Source organism: Schistocerca gregaria, chromosome 8, assembly GCF_023897955.1.
Source record: "Schistocerca gregaria isolate iqSchGreg1 chromosome 8, iqSchGreg1.2, whole genome shotgun sequence".
NCBI classification, from domain to species: Eukaryota; Metazoa; Arthropoda; class Insecta; order Orthoptera; family Acrididae; genus Schistocerca; species Schistocerca gregaria.
Genome location: NC_064927.1, coordinates 107,047,500 through 107,066,768, shown reverse-complemented (window position 1 = coordinate 107,066,768; position 19,269 = coordinate 107,047,500). Strand labels below are relative to the sequence as shown.

The 19,269-nt window shown below is 39.4% G+C and overlaps 1 long non-coding RNA gene across 1 annotated transcript in view; it reads right to left on the bottom strand.

Annotated features, from left to right (window-relative positions):
- The window catches only part of LOC126284513 (uncharacterized), a 48,388-nt gene extending 39,360 nt beyond the window's left edge, over positions 1-9,028 (bottom strand). The window contains exons 1-2 of the long non-coding RNA XR_007551490.1: positions 8,855-9,028; positions 8,579-8,760 (exon numbers count right to left, since the gene is read on the bottom strand). This is a non-coding gene — a long non-coding RNA (uncharacterized LOC126284513). The remainder of the gene's footprint in view (positions 1-8,578; positions 8,761-8,854) is intronic.
- Positions 9,029-19,269: the final 10,241 nt, after the last annotated feature.

The window sequence follows — 19,269 nt, the reverse complement described above, 5'->3', positions numbered from 1 at the left end:
ACACTAGATCGCGTGTTAGAGAGAGAGGGAGAGAGAGAGAGGGAGAGAGAGAGGGGGGGCGGCAGTTCTGACATTCTGATTGATAGCCAACTGTGATGCGTTCCCGTATACCACAGCATTGTTAGCAAACAACCACAAATTGCTGTCCACCCTGCCTGCTATATCATTTAAGTATATAGAAAACAACTGCTCACAATGCATTCACCACTGTGGACAACATACTGGGTTGTATCACTTAAGGAATCTTCGAGTCACTCACGTATCTGGTAACACATTCCATATACGTGTACCTTTGGTAACGGTCTGCAAATATAGAATCTGCTTGTTGCCCTTCATCCATAGTTCACAATATATCATGCGAGAAAATGGCAAGCCAAGTTTCACATAAGCATCCTGGTCTCCAGGAAATTTATATATTCAAAATGAATATATTCGACAATTCTACAGCCATCCAATGTCAAGGATTGTGGTCTGTAATTTTGCAAGTCTTGTTTTATCCTTCTTATATAAAAGGGTTACCTGCACTTCTTTTACGTTGCTGTAGGTTTTGCGCTCGGCCGGAGATTTTTGATAAATACAAGCAAACTTAAGGGGCCAGTGTCAGATTACTCTTTGTAAAACTGAAGTGAGATTCCATCCTGACTTAGGAACATATTTGTTTTGAACCTTTCAGTTGTTTCTCTACAACACAGATGCTTATTATGAGGGTCACTCCAAAAGAAATTTACACTATTTTTGTAAAAATACAGTTTTCATTACGCATGTGTAAAAGTTTTACAGTGTGTAGATACATCCTTCCACTTGTTTTCAAACATAGTTCAATCTGTTCCCATGAGTGGCACCGTCACAGCATGTCTTCAAGATGGCTGCTACACTTGACGTTCGTCAGAAGCAAAGAGCTGTCATAGAATTCCTGTGCTGTGAAAATGAGACAGTGGGAAACATTCACAAGAGGTTAAAAAGGTGTATGGAGATGCTGCTGTTGACCGCAGTACAGTTAGTCAGGCAAGCAGGTTACGTGATGAAAGCGGGACAGGAATATTGAGGATTGTCCTCGTAACGGCAGGCCTCATACTACACACACTCCAGACAATGTGCAGAGAGTTAACGAATTGGTGACTGGTGACTGCTGACAGACGCATCACAGTGAATGAATTGTCACGCTATGTTGGATAGGGGAAGGAAGTGTTTGCAGAATACTGAAAGTGTTGGTGTTAAAGAAAGGCTTGTGCCAGGTGGGTTCCCAGGATGTTGAGAGTGGCTCACAAAGAAACAAGAAAAATGGTATGCAGCGAACTTTTTGGAACAGTACGAGAATGGTGGAGATGAATTTCTTGGAAGAATTGTGACAGGTGATGAAACATGGCTCCATCACTTTTCACCAGAGACGAAGAGGCAATCAATGGAGTGGCACCATGCAAATTCACCCAAGAAAAAAAATTCAAAACCACACCTTCTGCTGGAAAAGTTATAGCTACAGTGTTTTTCGATTCCGAAGGACTCTTGCTTGTGGATATCATGCCAGGTGGAACCACCATAAATTTTGATGCATATGTGATGACACTGAAGAAACTTCAAGCTCGACTGAGTCATGTTTGACCACATCGGCAAAAGCAGGATGATTTGCTGTTGTACGACAATGCACGGCCACATGTCAGTCAAAAAACCATGGACGCGATCACAAAACTAAGATGGACAACAATGAATCACCCGCCTTACAGTCCTGACCTAGCACCATGTGACTATCATCTCTTTGGGAAACTGAAAGACTTTGCGGAACAAGGTTCGAAGATGATGACTCCCTTGTGCACGCTGCCAAACAGTGGTTAAAACAGGTATACAGACGCTGGTTCCAGGATGGCGTAAGGCAGTTGAGAGGTATGGCAATTGTGGAGAAATGAAAATATTGTATCTACACACTGTACAACTTTCAACATGTAGAATAAAAGATGGATTCAAAAAAAATAGTGTGCATTTCTTTTGAGTGATCCTCGTACTATGCCATCCATACAGGAGTCTGTTCGATGGTCAACCAACAGTATGTTTGTGCGATTTTCTCCGTTGATATCATGATCACTAACCCCCATCTCTATTCAGATCCCATTGATAAGGTCTGGCCTATTTAGCTACAACATCTAAGGACATTTCTACTGTATGTGGGCTGCCGAACTAGCTGCTCAAGGCAGTTTTCAGAAAATGCATTCAGAAATACTTTGCACAACTGTCTGTAACCCCCCCCCCCCCCCTCCCCATAATGAATCTATAGATGTCCCCATCTATACTGGATAGATTAAAATTACCTCCAATTTGTACTACATGATCTAGGTATTTACACGCTTCCAACCACAAACTATCTTTTAATGACCCTGGAACAGTCACGGCAGAATCAGGTGGCCAATAAAAACATCCAACAATTAACTTTTTTGGTGCATATAACTTTTTATGCACTGCATTGCTTTTCAAGATAATGAGGGGAATCATGTACACTCCACACATTTTTATAATTTTTATTTTTATAATTAGAATGCTTGTATTTTATCTTAAGTAATGCATTTTAGCAGTTCCCCACACTGCAGACTTAGTGAAGGGATGAGCATATGGATTATGTTCCCAGATATGCAACTGCCTCAGACTTCTTAGTAGTAGACCCCAGTACATCGTCCTTGATAGTGACTGTTCATCAGATACAAAGATGTCGTCAGCAGTGCTCCAGGGATGTGTGATAGCGGGACAGGGCCTCTCGTATTTTCTATATACAATATGATCTGAGAAAGGGTGAGCAGCAATCTGCAGATTTTCGCTGATCATGGGATGTACGGGGAGATGGCAACATTGAGTCACAGGAGGATACAAGGTGACAGACAAATTTCTATTTGGCGTGATGAATAGCAGCTTGCTGTAAATGCAAGAAAACCTGAGTTAATGCAAAGGAATAGGAAAAGCAATTCTGCAATGTTCAAATAATGCAGTAGTAGTGTGCTGCTTGAAACAGTCATGTTGATAAAGAACCTAGGTACAAGACTGCAAAGTGGAATGAGCATGTAAGGATGAACTGGTCTACTTCGAGAATTTTAGGAAAATGGGATTCACCTGTAAAGGAGACCACATACAAACCTCTAGGGGAACGTGTGACCCATTCTTGAATACTATTCACGAGTATGGCACCCCCACGAGGTAAGATTAACGGAAGACATCAAAACAATTCAGAAGGGGGCTGCCAGATTTGCTACGAAGAGGTTCCATCAGTACACAAGTATTACAGAAACGCTTCATGGACTTAAACGGGAATTCCTGGAAAAGATTTCCTTTTCATAGAATAATACTTAGAAAATTTAGAGAACCATCATGTGAAGCTGAAATAAAAAAAAAAATTACTGCTGCCGATGTACATTTTGCATAAAGACCATGAAGATTGGAGAGATTAAGGAACATTCGAAGGCATACAGACAGTCTTTATCACTCACAATTTGCAAGTGGAACAGGAAAGCAAATGATTAGTACTGGTACAAGGTGCCCACCACCATGCATCATGCAGTGGTTTGCAGAGTATGTACTCAGATGCAGCTCAAATACCCCTCTCTCACTAACATTCTAAGGATCACAGGATTGTACGACTACATTTACAATTTTTTTTTTTTACGTAATTACAATATATTTCACAAATTAGATGGTGGTTCTGTAATTAAAGGGAAATATCCCACTACAAATTTTTTGTCTCAATTTGCTGTATGTTTTTGACTGTTATATTGCTTCACTTCATGTACAAGCAGTGCTGTTAATGCTATTAGTGCCTTTTGTGATGCTTGTCTGTTGTAACATGTATGCATATAAAGTGATATGTCAGATTGTTACAGCCAAGTTTTTATGAGCAACCAAGTTACTGTCTTTTAGGATGGATGCTGTTCCTCCACAATCAGTCAGTAGTTTTTAACTTCAGCAGCATCCATCTGATAATGGCCATATGGTCAAAATTGCAACTGTAAAAAATATTTTTTACAGTCAACAGCAAATATGATGCCTTTTTAAAAAGTATAGCATTACAGATTTTCTCAATGAGTGAAACACTAATTAGCAAGAACATTTATCACATGGATATCAAACTGTCCAGACACAACTGAATTCCATACAATCCATTGCACTCTTCATTGAATCCCTGCATGCAACCCCCCCCCCCCCCCATCATCCTAGAGAGTGTTATAATGGATAACCACAGGCTCCTAGCTTGCTAACCCACTGTGTGGCTGCATTGGAAAGTTTCCCACCAGAAAATGAAGTACAGACTCAGATCTGGAGTTAGGAGAGCCAAGTCAAACCTCAACAAACAGGGCTCTCCTCATAGGATAGTTATTTACAATACCAAGGGAGAACAAACAGCAGCACACCTGCTGAACTGCAAATCTTGCCATTTACAGTGTAGGATCTAGTTAATGCAACATTGTGATGACAGCATCCTAAAGATGGCTTCTATTTTTAGGTTGTAAGTTTTTTTTAAAATTTCTGTGTGGCAGTGTGAAACCTACATTAGTATTAGTTTATGCATTCTGCCTTGCTTTCTGAATGGAAGCTTTCTTACTGTGAAAACACATATCGGCATTGTAATTCTGTTACTCCTGAGACAAATAAATAATTGTGGAGATGCTGGATAACAAATACTCAAGATCCAGTGACTTTACAAGGGTAAGTCAATTATTATACACAATTTAGTTATATTTTTGTTTATTTTGGTAGTAGCTGTTTTATGTTGATGACTCATGCTTTGTTTATTTGTTGTTATATCTTTGCAATTTTCAAGCTGCTAGATTAGTTTCGTTATCGCTGCCATGCTGTTAATCAAGGCTGCTCCGCTGTCTATTTGCACCAGAGAAGAGCAACATCCAGTTATCAGTTTTTTGTGGTTGGAAGGCATATCAGGGGCCGAAATTCATCGAAGACTTTCGGTACAGTACGGGAACAGTGTTTTGCCACAATGGAGTGTGTACAAATGGATTGAAAAATTCCAAAATGGTTGCACAAGTGTTATGCACGATAAAGGAGAGACAACCATTTACCGCCACAAATGAAGAAACCACTGAGCATTCGTGTGAAATGATTCTCTTAGATGATTTAACTATTGACAAAGTGGCACATTGTCTGCAAATGAGTCACGGTTAAACCTACGAAATCATCCACAACAGACTAGGGTTTCATAAAGTTTGTGCAAGATGGATCCCAAAACAACTCACACAGTCAAAAACAAATGCACTTGGACATCTGCAAGAAACATTTGGGTTGGCATGGCAACAAAGGGGAGAACTAATTAGGCAAGATCATTACTGGTGACAACACATGGATCCATCAATACAAGCTAGACTGTAAATGGCAGAGTATAGAATGGAAACATCCAATTTGCCGCGCTAGAAAAGTTCAAGGTCCCAACCGTCAGCAGGAAAACTGATGTTTACAGTTTTTTGGGGTGCACAAGGTCCAGTACTGGAAGATTATGGGGAAAGGGGAATAACAAACAGTGTATGTTACAGTGAGATGCTTACTGCCAGGCTAAAGCCTGCAATTCGAAGCAAATGCTGAGGATTGCTGTCAAAAGGTGGTGTGTTGTTGCACAACAAAACCCATCTGCATACTGCTGCCCACACTGCTGAAACACTCCAGAAATTCAAATTTGAAGTACTGGATCATCCTTCATATAGTCACAATCTTGCCTCTTATGTTTGGTCCACTCAAACAGGCAATAAGGGGTCGTCAACTTGCCTCAGACGAAGCGGTGAAAGAAACGGTTCATTCCTGGCTCGCATCTTAACCGAAAAGCTTCTTTTATGGAGGCATCAGGAAAGGAAGTTTGTACAACGATGGACGAAGTGCATTGAAATGCAAGGAGATTATGTCGAAAAATTATGTTCTTGTAAGTTTCCTATTTGATTACAATAAAATTTTATTACTACTCTGCAGATAATAATTGACTTACCCTCGTATATAATCAACTACATACATACATACTTCTGCCCCTTCACCCTACTCTACTGTGCTGAGGAATTCAAGCATTAAAAGATATATGTCATTACGCCAATTTACAAAATGACACACATTTTATCTCATTATTATTTTAAATACCACTATAGACCAATATATATACACACAAAAAAGGATTTAGGAATTGATAAACATTATAGCAATTAAATAATAAATTACTTTTGCAATACAAGTACCATTTGCATTTCCCCCCCCCCCCCCCATCATAAAATGAAAACTTAATTGTTACTCAGGAATTAAACGTTATCCTCAGTTTTCTACTAGGCCTACCTCAAAATTGTTTCCACTCCTGTGCACACAACAAGTCAAATCTATTCTCACAGCATATGGCAGTGTTTCATGTTTTGTAGCTCTTAAAATGTTGAAATGAAGGTTCACAATGATTTGTCGTGTTCGGAATTGCCAGAATAATGCATCGCTTAGATAACAATGAAATAATTCTTTACAAATGCACAGAAATAAATCATACTGGATGAACATAATATTTTGATACATACAGCAAAGCAGATGTGTTATATAATTCCACTTGCCGACAATTTTTCCGCTATGTGCATATCACATTACTTTGAGTCATAATTTTAACCACTACAGCAAGCACCTGGATTTCATTGTCAACTGACTACTGTCACGTGTGTGTGTGTGTGTGTGTGTGTGTGTGTGTGTGTGTGTGTGTGTGTGTATATACCAGAAGGTTTGGTACACAATGAAAGGAAGAAAAATGCATAAGATTTAAATTAGTGTCATTAAAAATTTTGAAATAAAATTTGTATAAGTATAAAAAAACACAGCAACTTGTTTCCAGTGAGATATCATATTTATATTATGACTGATCTGTACTCTAAGGAAAGTGGATGTTTTAGTCTACAGAACTATTTTAGACCATAATAATTCTACGTATTAAAATACGGGATGGAGAGCCTTAATACATTTAAGCAATGAAATGAAGGACAGTGCTTTATGTACAGCAGCAAGCTGTTAAAAAAATGTTTCCTGGGAGAGTGATGCTACCTCTACACCAATCACCTAGCTCTAATGAAAATATTTTCCTAATCAAATTAAAAGCTCTTCTACATGAGGTTATGAAGCCTAGTAATGGCATATAAAATCATAGATGAGCACCTAGGTTAGCAATTCATAGCACAAAAACGAGTAGTGAAACATATAGAAATCAACTGATTACGTAACTAATAACACACAAAATGTTCAAAAAGAGAACCAATTAGCAAACAGGTCGGGCACTGGCGATCAACAGGTACACTAACTTGACAAAAATCAGCCTTCATGCAATGCCCTTCTTCAAAGTTAACCGCGCCCCCCCACCCACAAATATACACACTTGGGAGGGAGGGAGGATGGGAAGACGACTACAACGACACGGAGTCCGGCAACCAGGCCAACAACAAAGTTTCATATCTTTATGGTCAAGTAGCAGAAATCGCAGACGAACAAGTAATTTAATAAGAATATATAAGAAGGTAGGGAAAGCAATGATAGGTAATTCTGGCTATAGTGTGATACTGCACCCTACTTTTGTTGTTACGGACTGATCTCTAGCGTAGCCCGAAGTGTAGGTTAGGTTGATAGTTCGGTCACGAGTTGGTGAAACTAACGAATGTGAAGGCCAAATGTTGCGGTAACAGCGAGACCAGTAGCACAGCCTAATGTTTATCTTAGCGACATATTTAACACACTTTTTGTCATAAAAATGGAATTGCAAAGTAAATTCAGAAAACGTATTTACATAATTTACAGAGCTCAGAGTATTTTGCTCCATATTATATAGATATATCGTAAGTACCATACGAAAACGACTGTTGTTCAACATTTGGATACTACGTAAACATGCAAAGTGCATTCAGACGGAAATTAACATCAGTTCTACAGCACATAGATGCGATTATCATGAATCTGAAACAGATGCACTTTTGTATCACGCAATAAGAAACAACGTAACTCCTATACTATCGACCGAAAACTGAGCTATTTAATTGTGATATCATATTAACGTGTTATTTCAAACAAAATGGTTGTCCTATTTAAAAATACGTACCAAAAACACTTACTTGCGCCAATCATGACGAAATTTGTGTACGACAACTCCGACTCAACTCAAACTTTGCACATTAGATATATTTACAAGTGGCACGCACTCTTTAACTACATTACGTAGGCCAAATGGGCAGAAATTTCAAAGCCCGTTTCCATGGGCAAACTCACTGTTGCACACTCAACAAATGCACGAAATGAGGTATAGTTACCATGTCAGGCGCCATATCACAAAGTTTCTTTCAAGTAGAACATACTTATATGCAAAGTAAATATTCAATCACGGTTAAAAATTAAAAAAAAAAAAAAAAAAAAACGAGATGGATTTAGAAACCTCACTGTACTCGTCCACAACCTGTCTATAAACGGATGAGCGAGAAGTTGATCCCGCATCTTCTACCCAATTATGCCACCAACAGCAACTACAGCTGACACACTGTGGTATTAATAATCGGCCGAAGCTTAAACAAAAAATAAGTTTTCCTGTCACAACAGTATTTCTGCCTACCAGTACAATCGAAGCTGCTGCAGTCTCCTCTTCACATCTTGACCACCAGGAAGTAAGAATTGTTTGCCTTCTCTTTCTCAAATTTCTCTCAAACAGACCACACGAGTTCGTGGGCCTGGCTGTGCTGCACGCTTTGTTCCTCTGTTTCACTCCACACTTTTTGGTCTGTATCACTCGTCGCTCTGGACATGGTTTAAAATGAAATAGGAGTGAATAGGGTTAAACATTGAAAACTACTATCATATCTATAATCAAACAAAGCGAAACGACACTCACCTTTGTTCTCTAGACAAACGCGCGTTGGCTTTGAAGAGCAGCTACGCTGTTCGTTCCGCCCAATGTCCACACGCGTGCTGCCAACCAGCCACTGAGCCACCACTAGCTAATGACAAGCTTCCTGCAGTCGCTTAGCAACAAAAAGACTCCCAGACAAAAGACTGTCCGAAAGCCATAGAGGAAAGAATTATTCAAACCTCCATGGATACGCCTATCTCTCGCAGGGCTGGCATCTGTCCCTGCAAAAGTAGAATTGGTTTAATGGTCACGGGGATCGAAGATTCTTATGGTTTTGTGAGGTTCATACTCGAATCCAGTCACAAATTTGGTTTGAAGCTCTGTACTGTACTCATTTCGAAGTTAGAAAAGAAAGAACACAAAGCAAAGGGAGCGCACAACGCATTCGCTAACTGTGAAATTGCTAACATGGAGAACATGATAGTACAGGCCCGACTTTAACCATGTCTTAAGCAAGAGCAACCACAGTTGAAAATAAAAAGAAAATTGCCGCGATAAAGTGTGTGCATGATACTGGCTTTTTTCGATAGCTCTTCTTAAGTGTTATGCTAGTCTTTCTGCGGCGCATATTTTAAATGAACAAACGCGACGCTCAGACACGCTGGGAAACGTGTATTTTGCACTAAACAAATTAACAATACAGTGAATACAGACATCGGTAATAAATATAACTTCCGCGAGGAAAGCCAATCGCGTTTTCGGGAAATTTTAATCGGATAGATTGAAGAGCGAAAAAGATCCTGGGAACTCGGCAAAGGTAGCAACCAATTCTTGATTCGTGTCGCCATCATGTCCGTAGTTGCTTCACAATTCCTGGGGGTATTCTCGTTCCGTCGTTTTTTGCAGTTGTAACGACAGAACGAAAATACCCTCAGTAACAAGTAATGGGTGAAAGAACAGTTCTTTAACTCCAACTACTGTTGAGGTTATGGTAGTACGGTAACTAATATATTTGACTTGACACAGGAGGGGGGAAGAGCCTTATCAAGACGTGGATCGCAATAGGCTGCAGCAACTTCTAGCAAAGAAACTCAGTGTAGAATGGTAACGAAAGTGGTTAAGGAGAAACAACTCTTGAAACGAGTTTATAAACAACAGATAAGACCACAAAATGCATAAGAATGCACAGAATAATGAAGTTAGCATATTTTGTCAGAATAAAGTACAAGAGTCTGTTTGGAAAATTTACAGAGCTCTAAAAAAATAAAGTTAAAAATGAAAGATTACACTCTAGCATCTTACTCATGTAGAACTAATATGGAAAAAGGAGGAGTTGCTATATATATTAAGCCTCAAAAACATTGAAACAATTAGTTTTAGTAGTGATCAGTACACAGAAATGTGTGCTTCTGAATTAGTACTGAAAAACAGTTAACATTTGATTGGACTGTATGTTTGTAGTTCCCCACTGCTAAATTTTGAACTATTTATGAGGCATTTGGATTCATCACTACGTTATATGTCGGACAGCAGCATGTGATAGTCTGTGGTGATTTCAATGGAGATTTTATAAAGGGTTTTGAAAGGACAAGTGATATGGAACCTTTATTTGGGTCCTACAATTTGATCTCAGTAATTACTTTCCCAACATGAGTTGACAAGGACAGTAGGATTTTAATTGATAATGTTTTCCTTGCTTAATCTCAAAGCAAGAAAATGCTCTCTCTGTTCCCGAAGCACAGCTAGGGTAAATAATGTTGTCACTTACAGCACAGATACTATTCAGAGGAAATCAGAATAATTAATGATTTTAGTACAAACATTTTTAATAGTAGTTTACAAGAAATGTCCTGAGATGAAACTTATAATGCACTAAATGCTGCCACAAAATTTACTCTGTTCCAGGATAAATTCATATCATTGTTTTGAAAACAGCTTTGTGTATAAGATAATCAGAAAGGACATTAAACAGTCATGTAAAACGGAAATGTATCTGTTGGCAAGAATGGGTAAATATCCTGCAGTAGTTGCACACTACAAATATTACTCAAATTTACTATGAAAAGTTATAAAAAATCAAGGAACTTTTTGTCACAAATCAGTATTATTTCAACGAGCTTAAGGCTATATGAAATGTAGCCACACAACTGGATAACATCACTACTGATTTAAATGCAAGGTCTATAAATGATCAGACACAAGTAGGGGATATGATTAATAATCATTTCTTACATGTAGTGGAAAATATAGGGACAAACAGTTCAAGAGAGAAATCAAAGGAGTATGTTGAACAAGTAACTTACATAAAATTCAATAATATTAATGTCCGATCCACTTTTCCTTATGAAATTAAGAAATTTATATGCTCTCAAAAAAATAATAGCTGATTTGGATTTGATGTGTTTCTAACAGAGTACTAAAGACTTTTTCATATATAATGAGCAATGATTTTCCTGAAATATGTAATACATCACACACAATTATCATCTCATTTTTGCTACATGGAATGAAAATTGAATCTAATATAACTTAGGCCGTTTTTCCTCTGCCATGCCCTTCACAGCAGCTTGCAGAGCATAGATGTATGTGTAGATATTGTATTGTGCCATTGTTAAGCTCGTGTATAAGAAAGATGATAGGAGATAAAATTAGATCAATGGCTGCTGACCCATTTCACTACTGACATCATTTTCCCTAATTTCTGGGGTCTGTTTTCTAGAACACAACCCCACCTGAGCAACAATAATATCCTCATTATATCATAGTTTGAATTTGAGAAGAGTTGCTGAGCTGAGAATGCCATCTACACATTCACTCACCTAATTTTACAAGCATTAAACAACAAAATAGCAACAGCTGGTATTTTGCATGACCTACATGTAAATCAGCATCTACATACATACTCCAGAAGCCACCGTGCAGTGCTTGGTGGAGGGTACCATGTACCAGTACTAGTCATTTCCTTTCCTGTTCCACTCACAAATAGAGCGAGAGAAAAACGACTGTCTGTATGCTTCTGTGTGAGCCCTAATTTCTCTTATCTTGACTCCATAGCCATTATGCAAAATGTACATTGCTGCAGTAGAATCCTTCTGCAGTCACCTTCAAATATTGGTCCTCTAAATTTTCTCAACTGTGTTCCTCAAAAAGAACATTGTCTTCCCTGCAGAGATTCCCATTTCAGTTCCTGAAGCGCCTCTGTAGTACTTGCATGTTGTTCAAACCTACCTGTAACAAATTTAATAGTCTGCATCTGAACTGCAGTGATGTCTTACTTTAATACAACCTGGTGCAAATCCAAAACACTGGTGCAGTACTCCAGAATGGGTCACACTAGTGTGCTGTATGTACCCTCGTTTACCGATGAACCACGCTTTCCTAAAATTCTCTCAATAAACGAAAGTTGGCCATTCTCTTTTCCTACTACACTCCTCACATGCTCATTTCATTTCATATCACTTTGCAACATTATGCCTAGATATTTAATCAACACGACTCTGACAAGCAGCCTGGTACTTCTGTATATGTGAGTGGTGGAACAACAAATAACAGAAGACATGAGTAATCAAAGAGATTTATTCTCCTACAAGAGAAGACAGAAACAGAATAATACAGCACTTCAGTGGCAGAGCTGCACTGTCACTGGGATGCCAATCAGCAGAGTCCATGGATAAATCCAGTGTCTGGAGTGCCGAGTGGCAGAAATCCTTGAATATTCCAGTTCCAAGCATAGTGGAAATCTAGATGAGGATGAGAGGAATAATATGGTGTCGAGGCATCAGCAGTAGTGAGGTCCAAGATGAGACTGCCAGCATGAGGTGCCACGTGCACTTATAAAGTGCTGGTGATATAGGGATATGCCGGAGGCTGATGAGGCAACAATAACATGGCACTGCATGATTGATATGGCACCAGCGTGCAGCCATTTCTTATGGCTGTGCTGGCCAGGCATTGCTGCAGTACTGTGAAGGTATCTATGTGCAAGGTCCACCCCTGTGGTATCCAGCTGGGTGACGCTGTGCCTGAGCTCGGAATGGCTGGTCATGGCATGTGTGACATGTGACCTGCGGCCATGTTGCAGAAAGCACCAAGGTGTAGAAATTGATGATACCAACATTGGTGTATTTGAACATTATGAGTTTGTTTTCCCTACTCATCTAAATTAACTTATATATTTCTACAAAAAGCTGGCCACCATTCATCACCATCTATAAATTTTGTCCAAGTTATCTTGTATCCTCTTACAGTCAGTCAATGATGACACCTTCCCGTACACCACAGCATCATCAGCAAACAGCTGTGGATTGCTACTTACCCTGTCTGCCAGATCATTTATGTATATAAAATATAACAGCAGTCCTACCACAGTTCCCTGGAGCACTCCAGACGATACACTTGTCTTCGATGAACACTCACTTTTGAGAACAGTGTACTGGGCTCTGTTACTTACAAAGTCTTTGAGCCACTCACATCTCTGTAAATCTGTTCCATATACTTGTACCATCATTAACAGGTGCAGTGGGGCACAATGTCAAAGGCTTTTCGGAAACCTAGGAATATGGAATCTACATCTTGCCCTTCATCCATAGTTCGCAGGATATCGTGAGAAAAGGGCAAGCTGAGATTCACATGAGCACATGAGCAATGTTTTCTAAAACCATTCTGAATTGTAGAAAGAGGCTTTAAATCTCAAGGAAATTTATGATATATGAACTGAGAAAATGATGAAGAGTTCTGCAGCAAACTGATATTAAGAACATTGGCCTGTAATTTTGCAGGTGTATTCTTTTATCTCTCTTATATACAGGTGTCACCTAAGCTTTTTTCCAGTTACTTGAGACTTGTACTGGGTGAGAGACTTCCAATAAATTCAAGCTAAGTAAGGGACCAATGCTGTAAGGTACTCTTTATACAACTGATTTGGGATTCCATCAGGACCTTGTGACTTATTTTCTTTCGTATTACTGTGTCCTCGAAGCAGGGGTCCATGAGCTGATCAAGTGATGGTATGTTTGTACGATTCTCCTATGGTAATGATTTCTTAAATTCAAAATTTAAAACTTCAAACAATGGAAACTCCAGGTAGGAACACAACAATGTAGGTAAAGACAGATTGCTACTTACTTAAAAGACACTTACGTATAGCTTTCGGCTACAGCTTTCATCAGTAGAAACACACACACACACACACACACACACACACACACACACACACAAAAAAAAGCAAGCACATCTCATGCACACAGTTGTTCCAGTCCGGGTGGTAATGGGTGACAAAGTGGACACTCCTCTGTGGTTCCACCACCCTAAAAAACCAGCCACAATAGTGTGCCCCTTTGTTCCACAATACCACCCTGAGACTGGATTAACTGAGCCACATCCTTCACCAGGGCTTTGATTACCTATCACCACGTCCTGAAATGAGGGACATCCTACCCGAGATACTTCCCACCCCTCCTGAAATGGTGTTCTGTCACCCACCAAACTTCCACAACATCCTAGTCGATCCCTATGCCATTCACAATTCCAGCCCCTTGCCACAAGGTGCAAAACCTGCTCAATTCACTCACACAGCACTTCCGCTTCCAGTCCTATCACAGAGGCTGGGCCACCTGTGAAAGCAGCCATGTCATTTACCAGCTCTGCTGCAATCATTGCACAGCTTTTTATATTGGTATGACTACGAACCAGCTGTCCATCAGGATGAATGGTCATCGCCAAACTGTGGCCAAGAGCAAAGAGGACCATTCTGTGGCACAACATGCAGCTGAACATAACATGCTTGATTTCAGTTGCTGCTTCACCACCCAAGCCATCTGTATCCTTCCTTCCACCACCAGATTTTCTGAACTACACAGATGGGGGTTATCCTTACAACACATTCTCCACTCCCGTAATTATCCTGGCCTCAACCTACGGTAACATACTGTCCCCACATGCTCCACCCAACAGTTTACATCCCCTCTGTCCTATCATCTCCTCCCCATTCTTGCCTCCCACCCTGTTTATTTGCAGCACTCTGCCAATGAATCCACCCATCTCTCTCCACTCCTCTCCCTTTTTGTTCCTTTTTTCCCCACCTCCCTGCCCCACAACCTCTGGACATGGCGCCTGTTGACAATCTAGTCCCTGCACACTCCACCAGACAGCATTCATACAATACTATCCCTTCCCCTTTCTCATCCCATCAAAATTGCTGCTTGCATCCCCCAGGATGTTGCGTTCCGACAAGTTGGCAGTCATGGGTGTGTGTGTGTGTGTGTGTGTGTGTGTGTGTGTGTGTGTTTACTGATGAAGGCTGTGGCTGAAAGCTATAACTGAGTGTCTTTCAGTCATGCCTGTCTGCAACTTGACGTGTCTCCTCAAATTTAAATCTTCAGCATTCCTTTTGCTATCTTCTACTGGTACGCCAGCAGGTTGCCTTTAGCACAAAAAGGTGTCCATAATGCTGCATGAGTGACTGGATGGAAGCCTTAGACCCACATAGTGATTTTACAGAGGATCAGAATTTTCTCGGGTTCGAGCAAGATCATTTGCTAAGGCTGATTGTGTATGCTTTGTATGCTTTGCACATAGATCTTTTTATGGGTGCAAAAATTTTAGTAACCTCCTGCTATCATCATTTGCACATTCTTTTTTGAACTAAGAGTGCAACAACCTTTGCTTCCTCAACATTTTCCAAATTTCATTGTTAAACCATAATGGGTCTTTTCCATTATTAATCCACTTGCTTGGTACATACTTCTCCAGAGCATGATTTACAAGCCGTTTAACTTTTGCCCATAATTCCTCTAAATCCATCATCCATGCCCATAATTCCTCTAAATCCATCACACTGAATCTAAATGATGTTAATTCATTATCTAAGTGGAATGCTAACAGTCACTTGTCTGCTCTTTGTAGAAGAAATACTCCCTTTGTCCTCTAGAGTGATTCATTAACTTCAGTAACTATAGTTGCTTTGATGAAAATGATGAAACCATGGTCACTAATCCTTGTTTCTACACTGATGTCATCGATAACATTAGGCATGTTTGTAGCTAAAAGGTACGCTAAAATCACCTCCAACCTATCTAAGATATATGACCATGTGAGTGGCAATATCCTGTTACATAAACTTAAGTTTTATGGAACTGATAGTCTAGCCAATCAGTGGATAATGTCATATCCCAACAAAAGAATGGGGATAGTTATACCTAATAACTCAGCCAATTTAAGCAGGGGGGAGACTTCTGATTGGGGAGAAATCAGTTACGGGGTTCCACAATGCTCAATTTAGGCCCCTAATATCTCCCATATTTATAAGCAACCGCCTGTCTAATACACAAGAGGCAGAATAATTTACTTCTGCAGATGACACTAGTATTGCAATCTATCTAAACACACATACAGTGGCAGACACACATGTAAAAGACTGTTGCGACTGGAAAACTTGCAGAGGCGGTGGCTCCTTCTTCAGGGTTGAAGGGGAAGGATGAAGGAAAAGGACTAGAGAGGTCTAGGAAAAGGGTTAGACTTTGGGAAAGTCAACCAGAATTGTGAGTCAGGAGAGACTTACTGCACACGATGAGAAGGAAAGTTCTGGGATACTTTCCCAAAATCTGCCTCTTTTCCTAGACCTCACCATTCCTTTTCCTTCACCCTTCTTCCTTCCCCTTCAACCCTTCTGCCTGAAGAAGGAGCCACTGGCTCTGAAAGCTTGCCAATCACAACAGTCTTTTATGTGTGTGTTCTGCCACTGCTTGGTGAGTAGATTTTTTTCTATCCCATTAAATAATTTTATCAATAATTGATTGTTTTTGTTGTTATACACACACGTACAGCAACAGAAGAAATTATAAATAATATTCTTAAAAGTATTATTGAGCAGTTTTCTGTGGTCTAACTCTCAATTTTTTTTAAAAAGGCAACATATTCAATTCTGCACATCTAGAGGCACTAGGTCCATGGTGAGGGAATAATAACTAGGATGGAAACTTCAACATCCTTAGGTGTCCACATTGATGAAAATTTTAAATGGTAAGGAATATGTTATACAACTCTTAAAACAACTGAATTCAGCCACTTTTGCACATAGAACCTTTGCAAATCTTGGAGAGAGACAAATCAGTAAGTTGGTATATTTTGCATATTTTAATCTGTTAATGTCATGTGGAAACATGTTTTGGGTTACTCATCTTTATGAAAGAAAGTGTTCAGTGCTCAGTAATGTGCTGTAAGAATAAAACATGTTGCTCACCCATGATCATCTTTTAGAAATCTGTTTAAGGAGTTGTGCATTTGGACTACTGCCTTACAGTACGTGTGTCCCCTCATGAAGTTTGTAAATAATTCATTGCAGTTCAAAAGGAACAATGACCTACATAGTTACAATGCCAGAAGAAGAAATGAAATTCATTACTCCACATTAAGGTTGTCTTTAGCACAAAAAGGGTTGTGTAATGCTGCCAACAAAATATATTATCACTTACTTAAAGATACAAAATGTCTGATGGGCAGAAAAGATAAATTTGAAAACAAACTGAGCTATCTCAAAATTATCACAAGACAGAACGTTCAGTTCAATAGTGGAAGAAGCTAAACACACACGCCAAGAAATAAAAATGTACAATCTCTTACAAAATTTTATTTCATCAAATAACTCTCAATATGGCTAGGTTAAAAATTTGTTGTTGTTGTTGTTGTAGTCTTCAGCCCGAAGACTGGTTTGATGCAGCTCTTCATGCTACTCTATCCTGTGTGAGCCTCTTTATCTCTGAATAACTGCTGCGACCTACATCTGGTATTCATCTCTTGGCCTCCCTCTATGATTTTCACCCCTCAAACTTTCCTCCAATACTAAATTGGGGACCCCTTGATGTCTCAGAATATGTCCTTTCAACTGATCTCTTCTTTTGGTCAAGTTACACCATAAATTTCTTGTCCCCATTTCTATTCAGTACCTCCTCATTAACTACATGATCTACTCACCTAAGCTTCAACATTATTTTGTAGCACCACATTTCAAAAGCTTCTAGTCTCTTTTTGTCTAAAATGTTTATCATCCATGTTTCACTTCCATACATGGCTACATTTCAGACAAATACTTCCAGAAGAGACTTTCTGACACTTAAATCTATTTTCGACATTAACCCTTAAGTGGTTGCGCGGGGTGTCCAGAACACCCCAATCATCCTTATCGATGGATTATTACATAATGGATAGGAGTATAACGTCATGTTCTATGCTACCTTTCTTGGGCATAATATGAAAGCTTTGAGTAACAATGGAATCTACAATGAAAGTGCAAGTTCCAAGAAAACGTGCAATAATGAGCCTTGGGGTGTTGTTGGCACCTGTGTGACTCTTTATGTTGCAGTGCTGTAAGAAAGTGCACAGTTGTGTTCCATAGCAACTGCTTGTATTTTGTCACTCTGTGCAGCTAAAACAGCTATGGGTTGTTACAAAATAGAAATAGAAAGGGTGTGGAAGCTTCTTAGACAATACTTTTGGAGGAGGAGAAGAGGAAGAAGAAAGTTCTCTCTCATCACAGTGACACGGAAACAGAGGATGAAGACAGCCTGGAACTGGAACTGCAAGTAAGTGCAGTGGATAATGAAAACAAGCATTACATTTTTATTGGATAGGATAAGGCTACAAAATGGATGAAAAATTGTTGTTGTCACAACGTAAGAACTAGAAGTGCAGACCTCATTATTCATCTCCCTGGTGTGAAAGCTATCGCAAAATCTTCAAAAACTGCTGTGGACTGTTTTTCAATATTTATATAAGACATAATAATTACAACGATTACATCGTGAACAAATATTTACATACAACACATTGCACCAAATTCCACAAGAGACCGTGATGCCAAACCAACAAATGAGGAAGATATCAAATCTCTTCTGGGTCCATTGATATTGGCTGGGCATTATAGGGCACGAACCAAAATCTGGAACACCTACGGGACACAAATGATTTTGGAATTGCAATATTTTGTGCAACAATGAGTGTATGGCGCTTTCGTTTCTTGTTGTGTTGTTTGAGATTCGATGATATTTGAAACGGACCACAGCATAGAGAACTTGATCACCTAGCTGCGTTTAGAGTAGTGTTTTAATTATTCCTGTCAAACTGTGTCAATAATTATACTGTGTCTGAATATACAACAGCAGATGAACAACTGGCTGCAATTAGAGGCAAATGCAGTTCCCGACAGCATATACCAAGCAAGCCTGTGAAATACAGTTTGAAAATTTTCACTTTACGTGACACAAGAACACAGTATACTTTGGGGATGGAAACCTGAGTTGGGAGCCATAGGGTCAAACTCGTCTAAGGACATAGTAAATAGACTTGTACGGCCTATCGAAGATACAGGATGCAATGTGACACTAGACAACTGGTTTTTTTTCCATACCACTGGCTGAAGAGCTCCTGAAAAATAAACTTACAGTAGTAGGAGCTCCCTCCAG